The sequence below is a fragment of the Mus musculus genome, chromosome 8 (genome assembly GCF_000001635.26).
Source record: "Mus musculus strain C57BL/6J chromosome 8, GRCm38.p6 C57BL/6J".
In the NCBI taxonomy this organism is placed as follows: domain Eukaryota; kingdom Metazoa; phylum Chordata; class Mammalia; order Rodentia; family Muridae; genus Mus; species Mus musculus.
In genome coordinates, this window is record NC_000074.6 from 23,633,830 (window position 1) to 23,653,463 (window position 19,634).

General features: G+C 45.6%; 1 protein-coding gene and 1 long non-coding RNA gene across 4 annotated transcripts in view; one reads left to right on the forward strand and one right to left on the reverse strand.

The window, feature by feature from the left end:
* Window positions 1-1,668: 1,668 nt before the first annotated feature.
* On the reverse strand, window positions 1,669-14,676 carry Gm30471. 3 transcript variants are annotated; one of them, XR_378807.2, is made up of 3 exons: window positions 14,533-14,676; window positions 12,583-12,687; window positions 1,669-2,372 (listed from the first exon to the last, which is right to left on the reverse strand). It is a non-coding gene; the product is annotated as a predicted gene, 30471 (long non-coding RNA). The 3 variants fall into 3 exon arrangements; XR_378806.3 differs by having other exon boundaries at window positions 13,383-14,676; XR_001778528.2 differs by lacking the exon at window positions 1,669-2,372 and adding an exon at window positions 11,730-11,922 and having other exon boundaries at window positions 13,383-14,676.
* The window catches only part of Zmat4 (zinc finger, matrin type 4), a 415,792-nt gene continuing 409,654 nt past the window's right edge, over window positions 13,497-19,634 (forward strand). Inside the window, exon 1 of the mRNA XM_017312858.2 lies at window positions 13,497-13,606. The gene's annotated coding sequence lies outside the window, so the exon portion shown is untranslated. The remainder of the gene's footprint in view (window positions 13,607-19,634) is intronic.

Below are 19,634 nucleotides of genomic sequence, written 5' to 3' on the forward strand. Positions count from 1 at the left end.
AGGAGAACGCAGCCTCATCAAGCTCTCCTTCCTCCACTGACTGCGCGCCCCACGGACACCACGGTTAGAGCTCTCTGCTGAGTTTGACAACTCAGAAGCGCAGTCAGATACCCTTGCCCTTCTTTCAGCCTCCACTCAGCGGTATTGTGTGATTCTCACCTCGCGTTCTCAGTCTCCTGGATGGTTGTGCTCCGCCCGCAGAGGAGCGGAGCGCCCTCCCCCTCCACCATCTCGGGCAAAACCTTCATCGTTCCCCACAAGAACATCCCCCAAACTGCCTCCTCTTGGTTTCCTTTCTCCATACTTCTTGCTGGAAGGTGCGCTCCCTCCTCTGAGACCCCTAATTAGCTTTCCTGCGTCTCTTATTCAACATCCTGATTTGCCTTGTATTTATGTGTAAGAGAGCTGGAGGTGGGGGCATGGCCCTGTATAAGTGCATCCACCACAAACCAGTCATGGTTCCTAGTGCATAGTGAAGCTTCAAGGTATTTGCTGAACACACTCTCTCTCTCTCTCTCTCTCTCTCTCTCTCTCTCTCTCTCCCTCTCTCTCTCTCTCTCTCTTTCTCGGGTTTTTCAAGACAGGATTTCTTGGTGTAGCCTTGGCTGTTATGAAACTCACTCTATAGACCAGGCTGGTCTCTAACTCAAAGACCCACCTGCCTTTGCCCCCTGAGTGCTGGGGTTAAAGGTGTGTGTCACCACCACCTGACTGCTGAGCACAATCTTTAAATTTTAATTTTGGTCGAATGAATGTACCAATTGTTAACCAAGGCCAGTGACCTCAATGAATTACCCTGCTGAGCACTGCATCCTTCTTCCGAGATAAGGTTCCATGAAGACATTGTAAATATCATGATGTGCTTTCATTCCCGGATATGTGTCACCTTCAATAAACCAACATGTTTATTAGCCTGTGAAAGAGAGACCCAGATAGACCCTGGACTTTGCTAAGGCGAGCACACAAAATATAGATAAAGCATATCCTGAGAAAATGATGCTTCAAGGTACCAATATTCCCCAGGACGTCCTTATTAATGCAAGTGCCTCCATTAGGCAGGGAAAGCCTGTGATAATGTGTTCAGCTCTGCACTTTGAAATGGTTAGGCACAGAGTGTACAAGGCAGGGGATTGCCGATAATGCGTGTGGTCTTTGCATCGAAAACCAGCTGTCTCCCCTCGGTCTAGCTCTGATATCGTCACCACGGAACCATGATGCAAGAGGCGATCCTTATCTGATGTGGCAGCTGGCATAGCAATGGAGAACTGCAAGGGAGTCCGGCATGGCAGACTACCGGCCCCCTGCCTGGAAATCTCAGCAGCTGCTGAACATCTACATCAACCAACATGAAAGGGCCTCTACCTTCAAGTTCTCTGCCTGCTCCTGCCTGCACCCACAGGCCCTGGGCCTGATACCACCTTAGCATCCTGCAGATATGTAGATCTCTGCTGTACCCAGAGGGATGACGCTCAAGGTGCTTCTTCCTGTGTCAGGATTTCATCTGTGGTCTAAAGATGGCCTCTCTTTTCCCAAGACACACGGCAGGTTCTTCCAAAGTGGGGCTAGGGTGACGGGACACACAAGGCCTGGAGACATTATATGTCCATTTTTATGCTGTTTATCTATTTCTGTGGTGACATCACACGCACACACACTCATGCATGTACACACTCACACTTGTGCACACACATGCTTCTAAAGCCATCGTTTAGGTGAGTGCAGAGACACATTCTTTTGTGAAATAAGTTGAAAGACCACTGCTACTACTTTTCTCATGAGAATTTGCAACTTCAACCTAGATGTTAAAGGGCCCGGAAAGTCCCTCAATGACGAGATCACACATTCTGGCTTTCTCTGTTTTGTGTTTGCACGCCCTACTTACCCTTCTGACCCCTCCTCTTCCACAACACAGCTCTTGACTCTGGGGAAAACACTGGGCCCCAGGAGTTGACAAATAGGACAATAGGCAGCAAGTGGCTGGATGAGAAAAGTGTCACATCAAGAGGATGTGACAGCTAGCGTGGCAACTGAGGGAGCACTGGGTGATGGAGCCCAGGCTGTTGGCCTCTTTTAGCTCTTGCATCCATATGTGGGACTGAAGAAGCAGGACCCCTAAGCTCCCCGCTAAGAGCCCCAGGAATGTGCTGCTGTGTCTCCAGTGCAGTTAGAGTTGGGCTCCTTTCTCCTCCATCACTGTCACCCAGCTCACCCAGCACAGCACATGGCTACAGTCGGTACAGGCACAGCACTTCTGAAGCAGCAGGTAAGGCAGAATAAGATGCAGGAGCAGCAGCTTGGGAGTGACAGCAGACTAGTCAATAGGTTGCTGTTCTGATGTTATTTCCTTCCCCCCTGTGGTTTCAGGGAAGAGCCTGCAAGGTAAAGGACAGAAAACCATTTGAGCTCTCTGCTGCTGTCAGCTAACAGGAAGGGACAGAGGAGTCACTATTCCGCAGCGACAATTCAAGGCTCTAGCCAGCCGAGAGAGTCTGGACATACTACCTTCCTTCCTTCCTGCTCTCATCCTGGTTGGCAGCTGGATGGGGCCATGTGCCTGCTGCTAAGGTGCTCTGGGGCAGGTCTCAAGCAGTGGCAGTTGTCTGTGCTCAGGGAAGGGGCCAGGTGGCCTCGGCTCACTGCATGGTTTGCAGTGCTGGCAAAGCAGGGCTCTCATTGCCGGGGTGCAAAAGGTCCTCAGGATTCCAGTTAAGTTGTAATTAGGGAGATGGATTTCCTGCCCTTCTCTGTGTCTCACAATTAACACAGAAATCCTGAATAGTGTGCATTAGAGGGCAGCCACAGCAAGGTCACTGCAGGAAGCTCTTGCTGGTCCTCGCAGGTAGGTGCTCTGGAGTCGATGCCAGCTGCTGACATCTCAGGCACTTGGTTGTAAGACATAGCAGCAGGGTGAAAGGCACGAGGTAAGCCCTGGACAGCCTGCATCTTTTCCTGCCTGCTGCAAACTGCTTCTGTGTTCCTCCACAGAGGCTGCCTGTGGCTGGTTGCTCCCCTGGGGCAGGCAGAGGGAGGAAGGCGCAGCATCCCCGTGAAAACAGGGGTGTGCAGAGCCAACAGTACTGGATTCCGAGGCCAAGGATGCAGTGAGAGCCTCTTCGCCATAGAACGTCCTAGATTGAGGCTTTGAGGCACAGTTCCAGCATCTGTAGGCTCCAGCAGGTTATTAGCTCCCAAGAGTTTCAGTTCCCCTCTCTGTGAAATTGAACAATGATGCTCTTGCTATCAATTAAGAGGTAGCAGGAATATATTTTGGCCCCTGTCAAGGTGTGCTGTATGAGGTGGGAAGAACCAGAAACTAAAGCAGGGTCCTTCTCAATGAGCCTCTGCTGGTGCGGAGGGATGAGAGCATCATGGCTAATCACGCAATCAGCTCTCCAAACCTGCGCTCTATGCATCTGCAGATTCAAGCAGATGGACTGAAATGCTTGGGAAGATTGTGTTAGCACTGAACTAGGCAGTCTACCCTCGCCCCCTTGTTTTCCTGTAACCAATGCAGGAGGGCAACGATTTCAATGTATTTCCATTGTATTGGGAGTTGCATGCGATCTAGAGAGATTTTTAAGTATATAGGACAGCGTGCATAGAAATGACTTCAGCATCCTTGGGCTTGGGGAGGGGAGAATCCTTGAACCTGTTTCTCGCAGATTTTGTTGGAAATCTGTCAAGGCCAAGGGCAGAGTACGCATCTGGAGAGTCTAAAAGCCTGGCCAAGATAAGCATCTCCAAGGTGACGCAGGACTAGAAACAGGAAGAAAATGAGACATAGGGACATCTGGGTATGGACATTCATAAAGGTGCTGATGTAAGAGGTTGATATGAGAGTCTGATGGGAAAGGCTGGTGTGAGCGCCTGATAGGCGAGGCTGTTGTAAGAGGCTGGTGGAAGAGCCTGGTGTGAGGGCCTGATGAGAGAGGCTGTTGTGAGATCCTCGTGGGAGAGGTTTTGTTCAGGAAGGAAGGACAATGCTGAACGACACAAACTAAACCTTTCAATCCTCCCAGTTTTCAAAATGATGATGGGGCTTCCAGTAGGTCCTTAGGGATGGCTTAGTGACTTTTGAAAACAGACTCAGAGAGATTCCCTACCCCCTTGCCATGTGTGGTTGCACACGCAGAAGTGGCTGCCTCTGATCCGGGGTCCTCACAAGGTGTTGGATCTTCACCTCTCTGGGACTTTCAGCAACCAGAACTCTGAGTAAGAAATTTCTGCTATTTATAAGCCACCAGTTTATTGAATTCTGACGTATCAGCCTGACTATATCAAGACATTCAAGTATGGGAGTCACCAAGATGACACTTGGTAAAGGCACTTTCCACTCAAGCCTAATACTCCCAGGCCACATTTGGTTGATCCCTGGAACCTACAGAGAGTAGAAGTCGAGAACCAACCCCATAAAGTTGTCCTATGGTGCTCACACTTCCCCTAGCACACACACGTTCCATAATGATAGAATAAATTAACTAAAATTAGAAATCATATTAGTTTTTAATTTATGCGTGCGAGTGTTTGCCTGAATGTATATGTACCATGTGTGTACAGGGCCCATGGAGGCCAGAAAATGGCATCAGACTTGCAGTGTCTCGAGCTACATATGGTTGCGAGCCAACATTTGGGTACTGGGAATGGAAGCCTGGTTCTCAGGAAGAGCAGCCAGTGCTCTTAAGTGCTGAGCCATCTCTCTAGTCCCTTAATTAGCCCTTTGAAAAGACAGTAGTAGAAAGGAAGAATGCACAGAGATTGTGTGCATGTGCGTGTGATAAAAGGATGCACAGAGATTGTATGTGTCTGTGTGTGCACTCATGTGAGTGTGTATGTGTGGAAGTGCATGCATGTGTGTGCTTGAAAGTGTGTGAATGCACATGTCTACAGAGGGAGGGGTAGTTAGATCTCAGGGCCTTCGTAGCTACTTAAGTGGGCTGAAATGCCATTGGAGGCTTGTGTCTGGACAGGAAGTGGCCTGCATACATTGAGAACAATGATTCTCAACCTTCCTAATGATCAGACACTTTAATACAGTTCCTCACGTGACAGTGACCTCTCCCCAACCATAAAATTATTCTCATTGTTACTACATAACTGTAATTTTGTTACTGCTGTGAATCATTTTGTAAATATCTGATAGGCAGGATATCTGACATGTGGCCGCCATGTGGCTGCCAATGCGATCTCAGCCCACCAGTTAAGAACCACCTAGAAGCTCACTTGGCTGCTAGGGTAGCGAGCAGACCGTTAGACTGTCAAAAAGGAGCAGGAAGGACCCATGGGAGAGAACTGCAACTTTTGCACAGGGATGGCGCTGACTTGAGTCAGTGCCGTGGTAGCTGGGTTAAGCAAAGCACCTTGCTGCAGCATGAAGATCATCTAGGATTCACTGGCGGATGACCCTGAGTATGAACTACTAGGCACAACAGTGCATGCATAGTTGTGATCTGAGAATCTGATGAGAGGAAACTGTGGGTATGTATATGAGTGAATATATATATAATATATATATATATCATATATGTATATGATATAACACAAACACACACATGTATATATACACATATACACATACAATTATCATATACATCATATGCATATATATATACATGTACATATACATATAAATGTACATAGACACATATACCTTATAAATACAACATACATACACACACACATACACACACACACACACACACACACACACACACAAACACGAAGCAGGCAAGAAGACATTTGGGCTATGGTGGCACTAAAAGCCAGATTTAGGTTTTAGAAATGTTGAACTATGAGTGTCCATGGGCATGCATACAGAAATACCAAGCAGGCAGCTGGATTTCCATTCCTGGGCCCCGAGAAGCAGCTGGAAGTGGCAGATAAAAATTGGGAATCATCAGTCCATGTATGATTAAAATCTTTAAATCCTGAACTCTGTGAGTTAATTAAGAAGGGAGTAAAGTTTAGAGGTGGTTAAGTCTAGGGAAACCCTCCATTTTTGAAGCCAGACAAGTGAGAAGGAAAAACGGAGGCAGTCTAAAAGGCTCACTTGAGACACAGTGCCAGCTGTGCAGACAGCAGGAGCGCTGCAGGCACACCTCCCTCGTCCCTGCTCTTCCCTCCACTTGCCTCTGCTTGCCCTCACTTGTGGCCTCAGGATTCTAACATCCTAATGAATACACAAGACTGGAACAATCAGTGTGTATTAAAATAGCATCCTAGGACTGCTCGGCTGAGCCGAGGTCTTTGGAGCCATCTGTAGAGGGATGGGTACCTGTATTAGGTCAGGGCTGAAGTCTCAGGGAGTCATCTCTAAGGAAGCTAGCTGTGTTCTGTTGTGTGGGGGAAGGCTCTGAGCACACCACATTTCTGCCATTTGGTTTTCTGGTTTCTGAGACTGATGGATTTTATTCATAATGATCAATTTAACCAAGGATTCTCTTGTCCTCCTTCCTTCCTTCCTTCCTTCCTTCCTTCCTTCCTTCTTTCCTTCCCTTTTCTTTTCCTTTCTCCTCTAGCCTTTTTCCTATTGACCCCTTTCCTCCCTTCCTTAACCATTCTTTGTTCTTTCTTTTTCTGACAGAGAAAGGAGATATGACCTGAGTGCTGAGTTTATGTGTGTGAGCCATCACACCACCTCTTGTCTTTGTTCTGAGGCCCAGCCTTGAATTTTTGGTCACTTTCTCACTGTAGTGTAGTGAGAGCCATATCATTCAAGGGAGAATGTTACAAATGTCCCACACCTCATACACCCTTCAGGCACGCTGAGAACCATGATGTCATCGAACCGCTAGAAGGCCAATGTCCTGAACAGTATTAGTTTATTCCCTTATGTAATTGCTGGTTTGAGATTCACAGCTCTGGCTTTATTAAACTCCTTAAAATAATCACTTGATGTTCATAACCACATCTGTGAAGGACCTGCCACTACAGTCACACTATACCATTCTGGAAAACAAAAACAACAAGAACAACAAAAACAAGCAAGCAAGCAAGCAAGCAAGCAAACAAACAACCCCCCCCCCCAAAAAAAAACAAAAAACCAAACACCCTTTCAAGGGTATTTCATGGGACCGCAGTCTACAGAGAATTAATAGGGGAAGCTCAGTAAGTTAGGGAGAGCAGTGCCTCTTGAGAGTCTCCTAAGAGGCTTCATTAACAAAGAACGTATCCTGAAGCTTTAGAGGGAAGGGATTAACTGTGATGTTGCTTATTCCATTTTGCTGACCAGAGGGTGATATTCAGGGCATATTTCTTGGTGTCAGTGTCCACAGGGCCAGTAGTTGGGGGGTTCTGACGTTCTAAACTTAGTATGGCTAGCCCCTTTCTAGGGAGGCAATTAGCAGTGCCCTGCAAGGATGCATGGAATCCAGGGGTCTTAGGCACTTGTAGCTTCTTCCCCCATTATTGACAGTGCTGTCGAAGTATATCACTCAGTACCTTTTGGTATGTGCCCCATGAGTCTCTAAATTTCTGTCTGAAGAACTAAACTTGTCTTCAAAGAAAGGGTCCTGGAATGTGGGTGGGAAGCCTAACTCATCAGGGTCACCACACCAGGAAGCGATAGGCATCTAGTTGCAGGAATAGGAGAGCATCCAATAGTCTTTCCAACCTCCTCCTCCATCAGACATTCTCTTATTGTAGAGACCACAATGCTTAGCTTACTCCATAGTTGCTCACAGGGTCAGAGTCTGAACACTGCAAAAGCCTCACCTAGAACTGAAGAGGGAGGGTACTTTTATCAGGGCTGTGCCCATATCAGCTGACATTGGCTTTTGTGTATCCATAGGGCCAGCGTGGTGACCCTACACAACCCAGTAATTTTGAAATATTTAAAGGCTCTAATGCTTCTATGGAGAGAGCACAGAACCATTTGGACAGAAGTTCAATTATTCAGGAAGGGATACCCTGGGAAGGTGGGAGCAGGAGGAGGCCCCACCTCTTGGTGGGGCGTTGGAGGTCAGTGCGCTGCAGAGTGATGTGTAGCGGGAATCAGCCAGTCTAACGTGTCACCCACTCTGCTTCTTCCCAGATGCCTTGAGTTCTGGTATGCCGTCTCCACCCACACACAGCTCATAATTAAAGTTTGTCAACAGCCTCTTTCTTGTGACAGACTCAAAGTCTGATTCCATCTAAGGCTTGGCTTGGGGCATCTGCCTGTGGCAAACATCCTTTTCAGTTGCCGTCAGGATCTGACGTGCGGTTTCATTGGACTTGAGATGATGGTAGCTACTCTTGCCACCTTCTGCACATGTAAATAAAATACACTCAGGTACAGGGGCCTTCCTCCTTCCTCTGGGAAGTGTAGTTTCCAGTGTCAGGCCGAAGAGATGTGTTTTATTCTTTCCAGAGTCCTGTGTGGGCAGCTGTCATGTGGCATCACTCCAGCTACCCACAGCTAGCACAGAACAACACAGCAAAGATGCTCCAGTCAGCGCAAATAGGGAGTAGCTGAGAATCCTGCGGCTCTGCACACAGTTCCTAAGAGAAGAACTAAAGGCAAGAGCCTGAGGTGTGTGTGGCTTGGTGTTCTCCCTCTTCCTCCTCCCTCTCTCTCACCTTTCCCCTCCCCTCCACCTCTTCCTTGCTCCTCCTCTTTTTCTTTCTCTCCCTCTCTATCTCCCTCTTTGGCTTATCCTTTCATTTAATAAGCATCTATCCAACTATAACCCAAGAATCTAAGAAGAATAATTATTCTCCAAGGGGCTGCAGTTATACGTCTGAAACAGCTGTATAAATTATTTCAAAGCACCATGAGAGTATTGTAGAAGTGTTTTCACCTCTTTATAGACATCTACACAGGCATATGTGTGTACATACATGTATATGTATATGCATGCATACTTGTGCATATGTATGTGCATATATGTTATATATGTTTACATGTATACACATGTGTATATGTGTACATGTGTGTAAGTATATAGGCATGTTATGTATATGTATGTCTACATGCATGTATGCATATATGTATATGATGTATGTGTATGCATATATGTATATGTATGTTGGCCCTAGCTCTTTTTAAAGTCATTGACTCAAGTGATCCTCCAGTCTCAGCTGCTCCAGTTGTTGGGATTGAAAGTGTGCTGGTCTCTTCTACACTCATGAGTGGGTATAACCTGTAGTAAGCTCTAGATGTTCCACACCTGTTCCTCTCACCATCAAGTCAGAACCAACTGCTTTGTGGCTTCCTTGGAAGGAGGGAGAACTTCCCCACTAGCCCCCTCCTCCTATCAAATTCAACTCAGGGGCAGAACACTGTGTGTTCAGCATCTCCATTTGGAGAAGTGGCCATGTTCTCCACACTATACTTCAGGGCCTCTCAGAGGTCTCCTCTGCCATCTGTAGTGCTGTCTGCTTCATTTGCCTTTACAGCCTCATGCCTCAGAGGAGCACAGCTGTGTGCCCATAGCTACTTGACCAGATTCAGTTACAAGTGAAGACAAGAAGAAGGTCAAGTTCCCAAGAGATGCATGGTGCAGCATTGCCTAGGACTGAAGCTCCTGTCTGGGTCCATGATGCCTTTCTAAGTACACAAAGATCTCAGTACATGAGCCACTGGGTTATGTCGAGTGCATGGCTTTTCTCACCTCCAGCCAGGTCTGAAGATGACAGCATTTGTCAGGTGTTGAGGCACGTCATCTCTCAGTGAGGCAATCTGCCTGTTGGGACACATGACTTCCAGGTATTGAAAAGTCCTGTACAACCTCCTGAAGTTCTGAACCAAAGCTCCCCAGGCAGGAAGGAGACTGGGGCGGGATACATGGAGCAGTCAAAGCGGAATGGAATTGTATGTCCATTGAACCCCAGAGATGTTCTGTTGTACACACAGTCAAGGAGAAACAAAGTGTGAACATGCACCGCCTTTGCTCACTTTGTTGATGGAAGGTTTTAAGAAAACACAACCATGCTGCTGAGAAACGTTGTGTTCACGGCTGCTAGTGATGGTGTGAACATTCTCTAGCAGTGTTTTATCCATTTGTATATGCCTTGTGGCATACGTATATATGTATATGTATATGTATATGTATATGTATATGTATATGTATATGTATGTATATGTTCAAATGTGTATGTATGTGTATGTATATGTGTGTGTATGTCTATGTATGTATGTGTGTATGTGTATGTATATGTATGTGTGCATGTATGTGTGTATATGTATGTATATGTAAGCATGTGTATGCATGTATATGAATGTATATGTAAGCATGTGTATGCATGTATATGTATGTGTATGCATGTGTATGTGTGTGTATGAGTATGTGTAAGTATATGTATGTATATATGTATGTGTATGTACATATATGTATGTATGTGTATATATGTGTGTATGTGCATGTCTGTGTATGTATATGTATATATGTGTATGTATGTGTATGTATGTATGTGTATGAATATATATATGTATGTATATATGCATGTGAAACACTGTTTATACACTTCGAGTCAGCAGTTTTAGTTTTAGTATTTTGTTTTTGCTGCAGCAGTCATCAAATTAATGCATGAGATTTATGTTCAAGAATATACATCTCAGCCTTTAGTATAATTGAAAAAATATTAGTAGCCACCCAAGGGTCCCAGCAGAACTGTAGTCACAGGAGTGTTTGCCCTTGATGTTTTCTCTCTTTGTAGTTGTGACAGCAGGCCCCTTCTCTCTGAGTTATATTTGAGTGTTCCGTGAAAGGTGACTCACAAAGCCACACTGCATGAGGCTCACTGTACCTGTTACATACTCTGCACAGTTAACCGTATCTGCAGTTGCTGGAGAGACATCCCTAGTCTGGATATGAAGCCCTAATGATTGTTAAAGTTGTCACGTCATGTCTTAGTCCGTTTGTGGTGGCTGTAACACAAGACTGTGGGCACTTTATAAAGGGAAGAGGGTTACTTAGCTCACAGCTTGGGAGTCTGCAAATCCAAGGTTAGTGGCCTTATCTGGCTTGGCAGTAGTAAGGATTTTCTGGCTACATCACATGCCTTTCACACGGGAAGAGCATAGGAGAGGTCCCAGGATGAGAGGATAACAAGAGAGCATGGAGGGCCAGGTTAACTCTATTATAGCATCCTGCTTTTGTAAGGCCGTGTTAGGGTCCCCTGGAATTGATGTTACCATTGTTATGAGCTGCCCAACCCAAGGGCGGGGAGTGGAAGGCAGGCTCATACACTGAACCAACTTTCTAGCCTCTTCCATGCCAGTGTTCAATCAAGAAAATAATAAAATTATTAATTAAAAACTCCAATTACTCTATTGAATTTAAGTATTGGGATCCCATCCCCCTAACCCCAGAGATTGATAAATTCCCAGTTGCTTGCGTCAAGGGCTGATGTCGATATTCTTCTTGGTTCAGCTGCCCATCTCAGATTGCTGTGTGGCCTGAGGCCAGCTGTGTATTTGCTCAAAGCTGACTCTCTGTTTTAGGTGAAGTTGCCTTCAGTGCTTTTGGAATGATGGCTTTACCTCAATGATGCTTTCCTCCAATCACCTGTCGCTTTCCTTCGACTGGATGTTCTCAGCCGACTGCTTCGTCTCTGAGGACTCCATTCGCCTCTGCCCCTGCGATCATTTCTCTAGGGGATGGGGTTCATGTTCCAAACATTTTGATGGGAAAAAAATACCTTCCAGATGGGGTCATAGATTAAAAAGAATCTCTCCACTGCCAAAAGTATAGGATAGACAGGTGACAGTATAAATTACCCCCGCTGGCCCACCGCCTAGGGTTTATTAGTTAGCTAATTTACACTTAATAACCTAGAAGACTCAGCTAATAGGATCATTCTGAAACACTGAATAGGTGCCCAGAACAGGTGGTAAGGCTGAGGGAACTGGCACCCAGCCTCGTACATCCATGGGGGCATTTTCTTTTCACAGTGACATGTTCTGAGCCGGTCTAACTTGTTTTGAAGAAGGAATGCTTCCACCTGCCAAAGTAATGATTTGCAAACTGTGGAGGCTGCGGAGGAAGAGGACAGCAGTGGGAGGCTGCTTTTTTATTATTTATCAATATCTGAATATGAACTCCGATTTTACAAGACATGCCGGCTTAATAGAAATGTTGCACAACTAAGCACAATAGCAGAGAGCCACCATGAGTCCCTCGGGATGTCCGCCACCGACCCTCCAGAGGCAGGTGGAGTCCCTCGGGTTGTTCTCACCCCTATAGGCCATCTCCTTTCTTTTTCCTTGCAAGGACAGGAGGAGACAGAGAGCACCCCACATAGCATGGCTGGGGTTGTCTGATCCCCCAATTAGATTTGAGATGTGAGCTGATGCAGTCTCAGGCTGTGCATGTGGGGGCCTATGGTCAGGGTCACTTCCTGTTGCCAGGCTCTGGTCAGGAGAAATGAAAGCCTCACAGCTGTGCTCGGCAACCACATCCTTCCACTGGTGGATAAGATCTACCTCAGCCTCCCATTCTCCCGATACTGCAGACTAGCCGGTCTGCAATGTCACCAGTGTAATGTTCAGCTTCGCGTCGGCACATGGGGTATTACGTAGTCAGTCTCTGTACAGTGTAGGTTACCTACTGAAATCATGTCTTAAGTAAGCAAGTGAAACAGAAACAGAAAGAGGGTACTCACCTACTCCTGACCTCTCAGGGGGTCTGGGAAGATGCAGAAATCAAGGGTAAGAGAAGCCTTGGCAACACATAACCAGGCATTATCTCATCCGCACTTCATGCATATCTGGAAGGAGATTGGGTTTTCTTTACTGTCGTTTGGTCAGGAGGTGTTTGCTGGTAACAGGACTACAGGATGATTTCTTATAGGAGCTGTTTACCAAGATTTAAATCTTACTTTTAAATGTGTGTGTGGTCTGTGCACTTCTGTGAGAGGCTTTGGGGAACCCGGTTGAGGTTCAGTAATAAAGACACAGAGACAGCTGTATAGCATAAGGCTATACAGATATATTGGCTTTTTGCTGGGGCAGGCTCTCAGCTACTATCTACCCGAACAGGACTTCCCAGCCTCTAGGCCCAGGTTGTGTGCTTCCATCTCTATCTCCCTGCTTCCTTCCCCATTCCCATCCAATGGTCTGCTTTCCTCCTGTCTCCTGCCTGGTCAAGCTCCCAGCCTTCCCCCACTTTCTTCCTCCCCCCCCTCTTCTCCTCTCTCTCTCCCGCCTCTCTCTTCCTCTCTCTTCCCCTCTCTCCCTCTCCATCTCTTCTTCTCTCTTTTCCTCTCTTTGTCTCGCTTCCTTTCTCTGACTCTCTCTTGCTTCTCTCTCTCTCTCTCTCTCTCTCTCTCTCTCTCTCTCTCTCTCTCTCTCTCTCTCCTCTCTCTCTTCTCTCTCTCTCCCCCCCCCTCTCTCTCATGTTTGCTTCTTTCTAGCTAGGTGGTAGCTAGGAAAACAAAGCAGACAGCAGTGTGTACAACTTCACCTGTCCATTTTCTTTTCTGATCCACACGCTCTGCCTCTTGCTACTCCCCAGGGAGTAGAAGTGAAGTTTCAGAATGAGTTATGTTCAGGATCCAGAAGAAAGATGATAGATTTTTTTTAAGTGTATGCTAATCGCATGCTTTCCCCTCGAGCTACATCAAGAGGGCACTGCAGAGGGCTGCAGAGAGCACACCATCTCTGGAAGCTGAATACATGAGACCCAAGGTAAGCTAAAGTAACTTTCCATTAAAATGCTGATGGAGTTGGCTCAGTCTTGCATTGTGAACCCACGGTTTCACTCTCTCACTCTCTCAGAGCTGCGCCCTTACTGGGGCTCTTGTGTCTTTCCATGGTGGTGGCAAACATCCTGTGTTGTTCTTGCCCCTGCATTTCCTTTATTTGCTTCTGTGTCCAGTTTGTCCTCAGTCAAACAATCCAATGTTATTCCTGCTGATCATGTCTTAGGCCCACCCATGTTTAATACATCTGCCAAGTAACAATTACTTTGCGATTTACTGCTTCTCAAGAGGTTGGACTAGCCCAAGCCCAGATCACCGGCCTCAGATGAGAGACAAATACTGTCCCAACAGTAGGACTGTGATGTGGTGGAAATCCATTTCCAGGGGATCTGACAAAAGATCAACAAAAGAACTGCGGTGGATGTTGAGTACTGGGTGCTGAGTACTTGGTGCTGGGTGTTGAGTACTGGATGCTGGGAGCTTAGTACTAGGTGCTGGGTGTTGGTTATTAGGTGGCATTTCTGACAGATGATTTAATGCCTCTGACTTCTGCTCATTCTTGCCTCTTTCCAGGCTAGACTTTCCCTCCAGCTTAGGGCAGAGGAGAATGCACAAGAGAAATGTTTACACAGGCAGTTCCAAAGTGCACCAGAAGAGCCACTCTGTAAGAAGAGTTGACAGGAAGCAAAAAGTGCCTTTAAAATAATTTTGTGATCCATACATCCCCTTCAGAGTGCAGATGAAGTGGCTGAGTTATTTCACAATTACTCTTTGACTGCTAGACTCTCTAGCCAAAAACATGCTAACATTATTTAACGGTGTGTCTTCTCCCCATGGCATTAAACATTAGTTTAAAGACATGTATTTTAATGGCTACATAGTATATGTCAATTTATACCAGCAATGATGTACCTTGAGACAGTTGATTTTCAATTATCATTGTTGTTTGTCAAACATTTCTGAGTGTGTTTTGATCTGTAGCTCTGATCACACCATTTTGTCAGTTAGGTAATTGGAAAAAATGCACTGGCTTCTCCAGGTAAAGATTTAGTTCAATTTCCTGCTTGGCATTGAGAAGGGGGAACTCTGTTCCCTGGAGCACTGGGGAGCCACGCCCCTTTTGTGTGGCGACCACGCCCCTTTTCCATTGTGACCCTGCCCCTTTTATATTGTGACTCCACTCCTTCATGTCCAAGTAGAAAAGGAGGAAGAAGGAACTGAGATGGCACATTAACCACCTCAGCCTAGGGATGACCCATTCCACGGGTGAGAACTAGCCTTGTGGCTTCCGCTAAGCGGGAGATGGATTCAGAACAAGTCTAGCCTTTTTGCAAAGGATGCAGGGACAATGACTAGGGGTTAATAGCCAAATGCAGTGGCCAGCCTCACTCTCAGATCTTCAGAATGGAATGGGTTACGTTCCTTAAATCTGACAACACTACTACTCATTGCATTATATCCTCTTTTGCTTACTACACTGAGGTCTTTGCATACTCTCTTCTTAGCCCGTTCCCTCTGCGGCCCTGATGTCTTCTCCACACGGTTAGGCAGGGGAACGTGCGTTCCTGAGCATTGCCTTGCCTTAGCATCCCTGGACAGGAGAAAATCTCACACCTTTGGATGTCGAGGGCACTTTTGATGTTGATGTTCAGGAAACTGGAACTACTACGATCCGGAATGGGGAGAAACACGGGGTTCAGTAACATGAGAGTCTGCTCTTGCCGTTGACATTCAGAGAAAGCTCGATGAGGGAAGGCTAGGTGAAGGGGAAGTTTCCAGCAGTAGTAGGTAGCTGGCAATGTCTAATTTGTGTGCTAATGTGGAAACAAGCTAGCAAAACGACTGTAGGGAGAGATCAAAGCGAAGCTCTGAAACATTCTGGATCTAGAGGGACCTTGGAGACTGTCTAGCCCTGAATCTCCTCCCACAAATACAGGGGTGTGCTGGGACAGGAGGATGACCTCTACCACCACCACAGAGACACACTTGTTAGGCGCAAACCCACTTAAACACAACCTTTTCAACAGCTTCGTAGGTAGGCAGCCGAAAAATGAGGGCACTGTTTCTGTGGCCTTTGCCCATTGACTTTTGCTGGTATCTTCTTTCTGCCCTGTGCTTTCTTCTCATATTTAATGTGTGCTTTGTTTAGTTATAAACGGCAAGGTCTCATTAACAAAAAGAAGACAAGGAGCTTTAAGGGTTATTTTATTTGTAAAATACTATGAACACACGAGATGTAAGATCAAGTGTTTTTTATGGTATATATTTAGCGAGCCACCTGTCTCCTACCCCAGACCTAAGCATCTCTGCCTCTGGAGGGGGCCACACACTGCTCCCAGGCGGTTCCTGTGGGTGTGTGCAGCACGCCTGTAATGTGTCTCTTGTCTCCTTCCTGCTTCTGCACACTGCTAGCATCATTCTTGGTGTTCTTTATCCTGCTTTACATGCACAGCACTATGCCATGGGGACCGCGGACATGCTGACATGTCAGGCCCTATCCACTGTGCCTTTCTTTTTCAATAGCTGTGTTAGACCACACAGGGATCTAACTGTAGTATAAAATTCCTAGAAATGAAATTACAAAGACCCAGGGACTTGCCTTTTGTTATTGTTGACAGGGCCAGCTTTCTCTACCTACTAACTAGGGGTGGAATGCCCGGGCCCGTGCATGGCAGGTAGAGCGCCGACCAGGACACACCCTTTTGGCACTGTTACTTTTAGGTTAGGTGTGAGCAGCCAAAGGTGTCCAAATTTTTACTGTGAATTCATCTGAGGTCCACTTTTTACTAGTTATGTTTGAGTTTTGGCAAAATGTGTTTTCTTTTGCTCATTTTCTTACCAGTTACCGGTCTCTTATTGATTTATAAGAAATCTACATGGGTCTCATGCATTAGTTTGGACCACTAGTTGCAAATGCCACTGTCCCTTTCTTTGTCTTCTGATTTGCTGGTTGCTCTGTTTCTCACTCAGCACAGATTTTCTTCAGGTGAAATCACATGACTGGGTATGTCTCTTTGTTGTTCCTGGATTTTGTTTCATATTTACAAGTGTCTCCATTAAATGCCCCACTCAAATATCTTCACATATGTTGTGTCTGTTCAATATTTTCCTCATCACACTTAATTTTTTTGCCATTTTATTGAAAATAGATTTTCCCTCACATGATTTATTCTGATTGTCCTTTCCTTCCATTCCTCCCAGTGCCTCCCCACCTCCCTTCCCCTCCAGATCCACTGTTTTTCTGTCTCACTATAAAACAAACAGGCTTCTATGTGATAATATAATATGATATAACAAACAAAACCTAACACATTGAAATAAGACAGAATGAAAGAAGAAAAAGAGCCCAAGAAAAGGCACAAGAAACAGACACAGAGACTTACTCACATATTCAAGAATCCCATAAAGACACTAATCTAGAAGCCAGAATATATACCTAAACTAACTGTAGGAGAGAGAGAGAGAGAGAGAGAGAGAGAGAGAGAGAGAGAGAGAGAGAACACAAAATAAAAATAATGAAATAGAAAGCCGTTTTTAAAGGGACAAGCACCCTCCAGAGAGACCGTAGAGTCTGTTTTCTGTTGGCATCTACTCCTGGGCATACAGCCTATCCTAAGAGTGGTTTGTTTCCCAAGTGGGACTCCCTTAGAGAAAGACAAAGTTTCATTTGCAAGTGGCTATCGATTGGAGAGATAGCCTTTGGGTCAGAGATGGGTGTGTGTCCACTCTACACAGGCCCATCTGGTGCAGACCCATGCAGGTCCTGTGCATGCTGCCTCAGTGTCTGGCCACCCTGTGTGTCTAAAGGGCTTTGATTCCTTGGGGTCCTCCACTCTGTCTGTCTCTTACACATTTTCAGCCTCCTCTTCTGTGGAGTTCTCTGAGCCCGAGGGGAGGATTTGATGGAGGCATCCCATTTAGGGAGACGAGTCTTCCAAGGTCTCTCACTCACTGCACAATGTCTAGCTGTGGGTCTCTGTGTTTGTTCCCATCTGAGGAAGCTTCTCTGATGATGGCTGAGCAAGGCACAGATCTATGAGTATCAGAATGTCATTGGGAGTCATTTCATTGCTACTTTTTTTTTCTTTTTAGAATACTAGTGTTTGCTTTTATCCTAGGCTATCTAGGTCCATAGGCTATCTAGTCTCAGGGTTTTTTGTTGTTTTTGTTTTTGTTTTTTGATCATCCAAGCAGTGTCTGGTATTAGTTCCATCTTAAGTGAAATCAGACATTGGATGGTTACCCCCGTATTCTTTGTGCCACTATTGCCCTAGTGTGTCTTTCAGCCAGGACATCATTGTAGATCAAAGGGGTTGTGGCTGGGTTGGTGTTTCCGTTTTTCCTTTGGTAGAGTTCAGAGTACTTTCCTAGACTGAAGGTGGTAGTATGTAGGGGGTGAATATCTTATGCAGGCACCAGGTTGGCTTCTCTGTGTTCAATAAATGGTGTAGGTGTTACCTTTGGCAAGGGGCCTTGATGTAAGTTTGTGGTGAGCAACCAATTGTCTGAGCAATGGCATGGTTTGTTTGGGAGTTTTCATAGGACTCCTTTGGCCAACAGTTCAATTGGGTGTTATCCAATGCTGGCCCTGGAAGCTTTAATTTGGTGACAAGGAATGCCCAGTTAGGGCTCAGTCTCCTCCATTAGTTGGTGATTTTGGTTAGATTGACTTAAGCTTCTACTGTATTATGCTTCCATATTGCTCCTCAAATGGCCCTTCATTTTAGCCACCTCTCCCCATATGCTCTCCCTTGTTCTCCTCTCCCCAACCTTTTGATCTTCTCAGTCCAGGTCTTTCTACCCACCCACAACTACCTGCTCTACTTCTCATTCCTGGGATGTCTCTCTGTCCCTCATCCTGACCCAGTTTCCTTACTCTATTTTTTAAAAAGACTTATTTATTATTATAAATAAGTACACTGTAGCTGCCTTCAGACACACCAGAAGAGGGCATCAGATCTCATTACGGGTGGTTGTGAGCCACCATGTAATTGCTGGGTTTTGAGCTCAGGACCTTCGGAAGAGCAGTCAGTGCTCTTACCCGCTGAGCCAGCTTGACAGTCCAATTCCCTTACTCTATCCCTAACCTCTGTGGTTCTATAGATTGTAGCTTGGTCATCGTTGACTAAATAGCTCATATCCATATATAAGCAAATGCATACCATATTTGTCTTCATGGGTCGGGGTTACCTCATACAGGATGATGTTTCTTTTCTCTGTTTCCATCCATTCACCTGCAAATTTCATTCTGAAAAAGGCTGAGTAATATTCTATTGTATAAATGTACCTCATTTTCTTTATCCACTCTTTGGTTGAGGGACATCTTGGATGTTTCCAATTTCTGGCTCTTACAAATAGAGCAGCAGTGTACAGGGCTGAGCAAGTGTCTCTATTGTAAGGTGAAGAAGCATCCTTTGAGTTTATGGCCAAGAGTGGTAGAGCTGGGTCTAGAGGTAGATAGATCAATTCCTAGCTTCCCGAGGGATGGCCACACTGATTTCTGTAGTGTCTGCACAAGTTTAGCTCCACCATCAATGGATGAGTGTTCCGCTTACTTCAAGTGCTCGCCAGCCCGAGCTGTCATTTATTTTATTGATCTTAGTCATTCTGATTGGTGCAAGATGAAATCTCAAAGTAGTTTTGATTTGCATTTCCCTCATGACTAAGGATGTGGAACATTCCTTTAAGGGTTTCTTTGCCGTTTGAATTTCCTTTCTTGAGAATTCTCTTTTAGATAGGTATTCCATTCTTTAATCAGATTATTTGTTTCCTTGATGTCTAGTTTTTTGAGCTCATTATATATTTTGGGCCTCTATCAGATGTGTGGTTGATAGAAATCTTTTCCCATTCTGTAGGCTTCTGCTTGTCCATATGACAGTGTTCTTTGCTGTGCAGAAGAGTTTTAGATACATGAGGTCCTTGTTGATCTTAGTGCCTATGCTAACAGTGTTCTGTTCAGGAAGTCTTTTCTTTCTTTTTTTTTTTTTTAAAGATTTATTTATTTATATGTAAGT